General features: G+C 41.7%; 1 long non-coding RNA gene across 1 annotated transcript; it reads right to left on the bottom strand.

Annotated features, from left to right (window-relative positions):
• Window positions 1–5,848: 5,848 nt before the first annotated feature.
• Window positions 5,849–9,509, bottom strand: LOC144987065 (uncharacterized). The gene is made up of 2 exons (XR_013650928.1): window positions 6,711–9,509; window positions 5,849–6,621 (listed from the first exon to the last, which is right to left on the bottom strand). It is a non-coding gene; the product is annotated as an uncharacterized LOC144987065 (long non-coding RNA).
• Window positions 9,510–10,513: the final 1,004 nt, after the last annotated feature.

Raw genomic sequence — 10,513 nt, 5'->3', positions numbered from 1 at the left:
AAAGGGTGCAGTCCCATCCAACTACCGGCAAATAACCTGTCTCTCCACAACATGGAAGCTCATGTCTGGCATCATTGCAACCAAGATAAATAGGCACATTGATCAATTCATGAGCAACACACAGAAGGGGCATTGGTAGAGACTCCAGAGGAGCCAAACACCAATTCCTGGTCGACAGAACAGTCGCTCAAGACTGCAAGTCACGACACACCAACCTGTGCACAACCTGGATTGATTAAAAGAAGGCCTATGACTCAATGCCACACACATGGATCACTGAATGCACATTGCACATTACAATGTAAAACTCATTGGTTGTAATTAAAAGAGCTTTGATTATTTCTCCACAATCAAGTTCACACATTTATTTGGAATTATTATTTATGTGTAATATAAATTACATAACACATAAAAAATTAACTAAGTGTGGCAGGCAGAGGGCCACTTGATTGAGATCACCTGGCACACCAGCTGCTGCATCAGCAGAGGGCTGATAAAAGCCTCCGTCAGAAGAGGTTCAGACAGAGACCTGCTGGTGCAGCTGGTGCAGCTGGTGCAGCTGGTGCAGCTGGTGCAGCTGGTGCAGCTGGTGCAGCTGGTGCAGCTGGTGCAGCTGGTGCAGCTGGTGCAGCTGGTGCAGCTGGTGCAGCTGGTGCAGCTGGTGCAGCTGGTGCGCAGCCTTTGGCTGTGTGTGTAGAGCCCGAACCATAGCCGGATCGCAGGCAGTGTTTGGCCGCTCATGCGACTCCTGTGGAGAGTCCTCCTAATCTGCGGGAGCAGGTGCCGCTGTTTCTTTGTTTTTCATTGTTTGTTTGCACCCCTGCTCTGCCAACTCGGTGACCTCTTGGTGCACCGTTGTCCAAGAGCGGTGCCACAGCCGGGATTTCTGGGGATCGTGTGTGCTCCGTAAAGTGTCAGGGACTGCCGACCATCCACGCACTGGGGAGCGGCGTGACGGAGCTGGATTGACAGCTATCGGAGCAAGTTCCCCCTTCCGGCCTTCTATCGCCCCAGGCACAACCAGAGCCCAGTGTCCCACCACCCTGGACTGGCGTCGATTAATGCCACTGGATGTAAGGGGCGTGGCCTTGAGCCCGTTGCACCGCAATAGAGAGCGTGCAGCTGACTGGGGGCTGGGCATGATCGCCCTCGTGGTTAGGTTAATTCTTTTGGGTGTCTTTTAGAATAGGAATTTTAATGCTATTTCTAATTAAGGTTGTTTATTTTCTTAAACCACAGTCTTTGTTTCCTGTGTCGGAGAGTCCTGTGCTTTTGGTTTTAGTTTTCTGCTGGCGCCATCCATGGGGAAACCATAATGCCACATAAGAATGTGTATATATATTGCTAAGAAACATTAAGAAAAAAATTTGTTAATCATAAAATATACATTTATTGAGAGCAGTAAAATTTGAATTTCTTTTTCTTTTCTCAAGGTTAGAAAGAATGTGAAAGACTGCATTGACAGAGGATGACATTTCAAGCACTGACTATATGGTTAAAGCACTAAAACCAATGCTTGTGGCAACAAGCATCATGTGTGAGGAAAAGAATCCCACCATTTCAATGATTGCTCCTCTTCAAGCCCAACTGCTGTGCAACACAACTAGCACTGAAGTAGATTCTCCTCTGGTTTGAGAGATCAAGAGAGCCATCAATCAAGACCTTTCAAAGAGATATCAGTCTGAGGTGGAAAAAGATCTCCTGCGCATGTCCTCAGCCCTAGACCTTATATTTAAAAATCTTTTGTTTCTGCCACCTTAAGAAGGGCAAGACACTTATGCAAAACTGAAGTCAAAAGCAGCTGATTTGAATGGAGATCCAGTGTCTTGTGGTGACCTACAGGAGGGTTTGGAGGATGAGGAGCAGCCACATTCCAGCAGTGGCACCAAATCCACCAAGACAAGAAAGTCTGCACTAGTTGATCTTCAAACCTTTAAGAAGACCTCTTATGCCTCTACATCAGCAGCCTCCATTGTAGAGAAAGAGGTCAAACATTATCAAGACACCCCTTCTTTGCCTCTCACTGAAGATCCACTGTTGTGGTGGAAATCTCAACAGCATGTGTTCCCTCTCCTCTCCAAACTGGCCCATATGCATTTGTGTATTCCAGGGACTAGTGTGGCAGCTGAGAGAGGTTTTTCAACTGCAGGAGATATCATTAGTGCCCAGAGAAGTTCACTCACTCCTGAACATGCTGACCAACTGCTTTTCCTCAAGAAAAACATGAACATAAAAAACATGCACCTGTTCCCCAGACTTTATTGTTGTTTACATTTAAGTTATTGTATTTTATTCCTGGTATTTTAATTTTCAAAGCAGTATGTGTCTTACATAACTTTAAGTTAATGGCTACAACTTTATTTATTTTTCTGGGATATTTTTATTAGACACTTGAACATTTTTTGCAGTATTAAGCATCTGATTTACAGTAACACTCTTTAAATAATGCAATAGCTATGGTTTTGTTTTTCAGATGTTAACACCAATGTGCCTGGTAGCTTTTTTGATGTATATAATTTGTATCCTGTTTTAAAGCAATTTTGCACAAAATAATAGCATTGCTGTTCATGTTTACATAGAATTTTATAGATATATTTTCTAATTAATATTGCTATCGTTTGTCAAAGTAAGAATATTACTGATTTCAGCATTGTTCCAAAAAAGTCTTTTATTTGTTGCACCAAATGGGACACAAGTTGTTTGTGATCATTGTGTTTCAAATAAAAAAATGGGGAAATTTTTTCCAAAAAAACAGTTTTTCAAGTTCTTCTTTCTTAAAGTTTGATATATCGTGAGTTGTTAGAGACTAGATATCGATTATCACGATATCGCCATATCCTGGTAGTTATCGTGAGCAATGTATCGCATATCGTATCGTAAGGTACCCAGTGATTCCCAGCCCTATTTGTTATTATCTTCATTTATTTACTTTTGAGGAGGGGGAGGGGCGTCCTGGGGGGGGGGGGGGGGGTGCTAGTTCCTTAGGGAAGTCAGGGCATGAATGGTGGTGCTCCAGGAACTGGATGGGTGGGTCATACTGGAGGGACTCACTGGGGGTGTCTCTCTCTGGGGTCACGTCGGCGGCCGCCCTCCATTCCACTTTTACTTGTATATTAGGCACCCTGATTTATCTAGGGAAGTGCTTCTCAAATAGTGGGGATGCGATGCCAGGGGGGGCCGCGCAGTAGTAGCGGTTTTATGCACAGGTAATACGGGCAATTGTACAGGGCGCAAATTTAACGGGGGCGTTGGTGACAGCAGCTCAGTGCTAGGAAAAAATCTGCTCCACTATTGTCCTTTTATCTGTTATACGACAGTTTGTAACAGCCTGAAACTGTGAACTGCCGTCCCTGCAGGTGCGCGTTCCCGTCTCCTGTCACACACACGGCTGCGTGTGTGTGAACAAAAGGGTAAGGGTAGTGGACTCAGGCTAAGAGGTGAAACGGGGCACCCGGAGAGCTGCAAGCTCGGCCTGGGTTACGCAACACCAGGATCATCACCAGGATCAGAACGCTCTGTATGATTGTCCAGCTGTGGTCTGTTTCTATTTGTCGAATTGTTAATTTTGAATATTGTGACAGTTTTATTCAAAAACTGCATGAGCCAACAAGTTCTGGATGGAATTGAATGATGGTTTGTAAGCATTTCACAGACTGGCAGTTGGGGTGTACCTGCACCATCTCCAGGAAGAGTTAGAGAGTAGAAGAGAAGTTGTTTTTTTACCAGGAACCTTAGAAGTGACATTGCCTGTCACATCGAGATATAATGCCAGAGGAGTCTTTCTGTGCAAATGTTGCACCACAATGTTCAATCGTGTCTCTGAGTACATGTGAATGCCAAATGGGTCAATTTGAAAATGTTGAATGTATCCTGGGAAGTTTTTGTATTTATTGTCACATTCTTTAATGATGTTTTGAGTGAGGAACAGTTCTAAAAATATGTCCTCATGCATTCATGCTTTTCTTGCAAACTCTGAACCAATAACTTTCAGAACTTTTTTGTTGAGACTTTGTGTCACATTACCTGAAATGAGTTCGGCCATAGGTGTTTTGGTCATTTTTATGTAAAAGTGGTTGCTCACACCAATGTGAAGAGCTCTTGCAATTTTTCCTCTTTTGGTTTTAGTGGCTGGCCTGAATTTTTTTCTTTTATTTTGTGTGAAATTTGGCCGTTTTGATGAACTGATATTTTAACTGAAGAACCTCCTTGAGGTTCCTTCTCTCTGTTGAAAATGTATCTCTCTTTGCATGAGGGGAATGTGCAAACAGCTGTAATGTTTAGGTAAGGACTGTTCATTTTTCTACTGGATTTTTGTTTTATATGATGGATCTTGAAGGCAAGTGTGCTGCATGGATTTTGTGTCCGAAAGCTTTTGTAAAAAAAGTTTGTCCAGGGTGATCTCAGTTTGTTAGCACCAGCACTTGGAGACATTTGTTTCCAATCTTTTTTTTGATAGTGATAACGAAGCGTTTATGCCCTGCAGGTACATTTCTCAAATTTTTTTCATGCAGTTCTTCATTTTTGGGGTTCTTTTGGATTTTCATCTTTGAAACATTCTGTCTCAGATTCTTGGAAGTTAGCACTTTCTGCAGATTTTTGGCTGTTTGACATCAGAGTTTCAGCATCTGAAGAGTTGTGTCCATTTGTCCTCTGAAAACATTGGCTCTGGATAGTCTTGCCTTTTCCTCTTTCCATTGGTTTCTATGAATTGTTCAGTTTGCAGTGCATCCTCACATGATAATGTGCACACATTTAAGCTGCTATTAGTTTTTTGACATATTTCTTCAACAGAGTCTAAATGTAGATCTTCTTCCCGTGATTCAATGACAGATCCTCAACGCATTGATCCCATTTTTTGTATTGCGGTTTTTAAACCACAAGGATTTTTGGTCTACAAAACCCAAAGCCAATGTCGATTCTTCCTATTGTCTTCACCAAAAAGTGAGATTTAAAGTTCTGACCACACTTGTGAAGAGTATGTGGCCTGTGTAATGGCATCTTTAGCACTCTTGAAGGTATTCAATAAAGCTGTCATGCCACCTGCCTTCTCTACCATGTGTTGTCTTCTTTTCCCTTTTTTCTCTTGTGATCCTTTAAAATAAATTTTAAATTGTTGTTACTCTTATTTCTCCTAATATGCGATTCATTTTTTTTTTCAAAGGATACGTAAACTGAATAATGTGTGGCGACAAGCATCATAGCTTCATCTCCCCATCCGAAAAAGGTTTTTTGTTTTTTATCCAAAAATGTGCAGCTCTAAACGAAGCTTCGGTTGCGTTCTGAGATTTTTTTGCTGGCCTCATGAAAAAAGTCTGTTGTATGTCTAAAGGTACCTTTAACCCACGGGCTTTTTCTGTCCGTAATGCGCTGTCAGGCGGGGAGTTAACATCAAAGTTTTTGTGGCAGGTTTGAAGTGCCTCGCCACATTTGGTACAGCAATAGCTGTCCCACAAATAAGGCACAGACATTTATCGTTAAATGATGTAAAAAAGAATTCCACCTCCCAATCATTTTGAAAATTGTGTGCCCTTTTTGGCTTTCCTGTCATAATTTTGCAGCAAGCAGGCTAACTCCTCATCGTCACTTCACTCAGTCAGCCTGTCAGGAAGGACGTGAATGACCGTGAAAAAAATGAAAACGAGCAAGAATGACATTTGACTTAGAAAAAGGAGAGTTCCATATCAAATATTTCTATTTAATTTTTTCTATTGTATATAATGCATTTTAAAAATCAATATAATACAGAGCCCGAGAAATTATATTTATTTTATGGGTAAAATAAATATATTAACCAATCCCACGAAATAATATTTTGGTCTCATGCGATAATTAATGTGTTCCCACAAAATAGTATTCAGGTACACATTTATCCTGTTGTATTTGAATGCACCACAGTTACAGGGACATAGATTGGTCGAGATGTATTATGGGATGCTTGATGCTTCGAAGACGCAATGCCGAGTTACGTAACATTGCTGTGCAAAAAGTCACTCAGCATCGGATTGTTTTGCGCAGAACTAAACCTCCTTCAGCCAGGAGCCAGACGATCGCACCCAATCTTCAAACATTTGAACTGCAATCCTTCCACTGGCACAGCTTCCATGTGCACATCCACAGGTGGTCTTACCTGGCTGTGGTCTGCTTTGATCACAGCCCCTCCTCAAACGGTTCGACAGCCAGCGCCTACCTCCGTACTTTCTCCGATGTCCGTGTGACTGAAACTTCCTTTGTTTCTCCAAATCTCAGCTCTGTTGCTCGATCTCTCTGTTTATTGGCCTTTTTTTGTTGACAAAAATGTAGCGACTTCAAAACCAAACAGTCACTGAAAGGCTGACGCTGGGTCTGGGTATTGAATGAGGAGCTCAAAAAATAACAAAGCATAACAAAGTTTGTATTTTGAAGTTTTAATAATTAAAAATGAAGGTAATTAAATCCACTTCTTATATTGTGATCAAAAAAGAGAAAAAACAAGGAATCAAGAAAAAGAACAAAAGTGTATAATGCGTATAATATAATCCATATAAGGCAAATAAGTGCTACCTGTCATATGTTAATGAAAAACTTTGTTTATTACCTTTTCTGGAAAAGCCATCTATGCCTCCAAAAATGACAATGTTTTACCTTTTGTAGATAAAAACAAAAATAAAGCATGCATCAGGAAACACAAATATACAAAAAATAAAGACACAATCATTTTGAACTTTACTCACCGTATTAGTTTGTGATTTGTGTAAATATGCATCAACGATCTGGGGCTTGGGACAGAATATCGTCTTATGACCACACAACGAAGCTGGGTCATCCCGGAAACAATGCTTGTGGTGTCTACTCGGTGCGTAGAGGCCCGGACACTTTCCCACTGGAATGTGTGACCCAGAGCTCTTAGAAATCCCAGCATCATCCGACACCCTGCGTTGGTGTTGCTATGGTGGATCTCTGACACAAGGCAGTCCAGTTCCTCATCAGTTATGTTACTATACCTTTCTCTGACTGTTAAACCCCATTCTGTCATGTTCCTATGTAATGTGCTTCTGGACGCCGTGAGAAGTTGAGCAAAACATGACAATGGTAGCCCTAAACCAAGAAGCTGGGAGGTGTACTCTTTGGAAATGAATATCCTAGGTCGACCAAGATTTCCGCGTGTCTGTGCAACAACAATGTGTCTATCATTGTTATTTTGACTGCAGACCACTTGATGCAGGTTAGAAAGAGCATCAAAAATGTCCTGAGGAATCTCTATTTGGTTTGAAATAGCACTGAGGATTACAAACTCCTGAGAACATATAAATTCGAGAAGATCAAAATCTAATGGAACACGACTTAGCCAGCTTGACAGTCGGGTCTCTGGTCTTTGTAGTGGATGGTTGAGCAGAGATTCCTAAAGAAAAAGAAAAAAGACGTTATCTTTAAATCTGGTCATATGGAAGAACAGATAACGATTCACACTGATTAAAAGTTAAGCTGATATTGATCCTATTAAAAGCAAGCCAAAAAGTTAGGTTAGTGAGTGGGTGCATTGACAGCAGCGGCTCTATCAATCAATATCCATTTTGTTTGTTCAAAAAGCCACACCCACAAATATTAATACACAAACAGTGGATTTGTCACCCTGTTGTACATCAACAGAAGCACCATATTCGTCCTTAAAACAGCTTTATTTTATACAGGAATGAAATGAGGAAGCATGCATCGATGTTAAGCAATCTAGAGCTTAAAAAAACTTTTAACGTGGTGACAATTAATGACTTCTAATTGTAGGACTGAACATTTGCATTTTTAAATACAACTTCCCTTCATTTTTTTGTGCTGGCAATAGAACAGCAAAGAGGCTGGATTAGTTATCATCTGTGTGTCCAGAGAGCGGCCTTCATATTGTTTGCACATAAATAGCAAAGCCATAGAGCTGTGATATTCATGATGTGCTGAATATAGACCACAGCGCAACTCTTTTTGCCAAAAAAAAAAATGTTTTGTAGCGGACTGAGTTGGACCAGCTGGCTGTTGGGTCGGGTTCAAAGGAGTTCTGTGAAGGCATCAAGCAGAGATGCTGATTGGCCCTAAGTTCTGTCGCTCAGCCTGCTGCTGGGGGGTTTGGACCAATAGGTATCAGCTATAGAAGGGCGCTCGCGGCAGAAGGGATTAAGGAGTTGCTGAATCAAAGATGGCTTCAAATACAGAGAGAAATGAGTCCAGGTGCCCCAAGAGAGTTGCAAAGACCGACAGACACGGTGGGCATGTAGGTATAATGCTTGCAAGACAGTGAGAGACAGACTGCCAGCCTTTGTGCATTTTCTATAAGAAATATCAGAAGAGCAAAATGGTGACAGAGCTGTAGAGGCAAGAGGTTTGTTAGCCCAAATAGACTTCAAGTTTATTTACAGTCCCCACAACTTTGGGCACAGCTGTCACACTTGTTGACTCTCTTGATGACACATTAGAGAGTTACAGAGAGGGCTCTCTCTTTAATGACATCTGGGACAATATTTTACGTCTTACTGAGCAACTCAAAATTAGTGACACACCCTCAGGATGTCAGGTCAGGTTCATTTATTCCTGTTATTGATGTGCTTCTCTCTGAGATAAAGAGACCATTTTCTAAAGTAAATTGTGTCATAATGAAAGGGATACAGGCCTTGAATCCGTGCAGCGCCACTTTTGTGATAAAGGTGTGGTGTCTCCATTTGCCTCACAATTTAACTGCAGTACTGAGGATCTACAATATGAGATCCCCCAGCTTAAGCACATTCTTGAAAGGAAGCAAAGCAGTGGTCAGGTAGCACAAAAGGCGTTAAAAGAGCTCACTGTCTTTCTTGAGCCATATAAGGAGGTCTCCCACCAAATGTTTAAACTCTGCAAAGTTGCACTTGTACTTCCCGTGAGCACAGCATCATGTGAGCGCAGTTTTTCTACACTAAAACTGCCTTAAGAAGTACAATGACTGATGAGCGTTTGGGCAGCTTAGTGTGTGAGCTGAGTGTGGAATCAAGAAGGGCTAGGGCCATAAATCTTGATGTGTTTGCCAAAAAACAGCAACACACACAGAAAACTATGCTGCAACGTAGTACAGATAATCACAGACTCTTGATCCCTGTTTGGGAAGTATTGTTGTATAAAACAGCTGTTATGCAAGTATGTGATTGTTTTTGCACATATTTCTTATTTATATCTGGTTTCCCCCGTTTTGTTTTGTTTGCAATAAATGGTCACCTTTTGACATGTAATTGGAAAATAAAATGTTTGTGTAACTCAAAATATTAACTGTAATATTATTTGTTCAAATTAGTAGCATTACCTAAAAAACAATCAAAATATAAGTAGCCATTTTACTTTCAGTTGGTTTTCTAAAGGCTGTTTTACTTTGTTTATTAGAATGACTTTTGAAAATATAGCTCATGGTTTTTGTGTGTCACCCCAAGAATTAAAGTGGCCCCCTACTGGCCAACCCCTGCAGCCGCCATTGCTGACGCCAACTAATCGACAGGCAGACAAAGAATACATTGATGGAAGATAAAGACGTCATAATAAAGAATGACATTAACATGAGCTGAGTCATCTAAAGGCACCTGGTGCTGCACGGTGTTCCGCGTGTGCGTTCCAACTCCTCCTCCCCTTTCCTTCTCACACACGCGAGCCGTGTGCGACAGAAGCAGCTGCAGGGACGGCAGTTCACAGTTTCAGGCTGTTACAAACTGTAATATAAAAGATAATAGAAAACCAATAGTGGCACAGATTGTTTTCCAAGCACTTTGCCGCTGTCAACACCGCCCCCCGTTAAATTTGCGCTGTGTCAGAAGTCCCACCCTAATCCCTAACTACTAAAACCCTTTTAGGTGTTTTAGGTGTCCCAATTCGGACACCATGCTCACTACTTTTCCTCTTCAGGTGTTGCACCATTCTGTTTTCTCTTCAAGCGCCGAATGAACATTACCGCCACCACGCAAAACGTCACCCCTGGACAGCCATCGAACTGTGTTGTGTAGCAGGAGATCAGAATGTTCGCTTTCAACTTCATCAAGCAATGCACGGAACTGACGGGGGTTCGATTTACATCAGCCACCTGCCTAGCGGTCCGCCGCCCTGCTGGTACAAACGTGTGTCGCAGGCTATGACGCAAATCATCGTTGACAGAAATGTTGAAATCTAATATTTATTCTACACATTCTTACAGCATTGGAAAACGTTAATGTTTGAAAATGTAAAAAGATGGGGGAGAGAAATATCTTTTATGTTTTACTGTGGTTTCTGTAGGAGGAAAAACATGACAAACATTTTTGAAAATGCTCCAGGGAGCCACTAGGGCAGCGCTAAAGAGCCGCGGGTTGCCGACCCCCGTACTGGGGGAACTGGGTGGGTGGAGGGAGGAATCTGGTGAGGGAGGATTCCATATGTGTGATTGTCCTGTGTTTTCTGTTTTTAATAATTTTCATTTTTTTTAATTATGTACAGGGTCGTCTGGCTCCCCAGTGTGAATGAACTACCATTAGTGACCTCTGGTTTTTTAGCAACTCGCTGG

Source organism: Oryzias latipes, chromosome 18 (genome assembly GCF_053564925.1).
Source record: "Oryzias latipes strain Hd-rR chromosome 18, Olatipes_Hd-rR_3.1".
Taxonomy (NCBI): domain Eukaryota; kingdom Metazoa; phylum Chordata; class Actinopteri; order Beloniformes; family Adrianichthyidae; genus Oryzias; species Oryzias latipes.
Note: the sequence above shows the minus strand (reverse complement) of the source record. Positions and strands in the feature narration are given on the sequence as shown.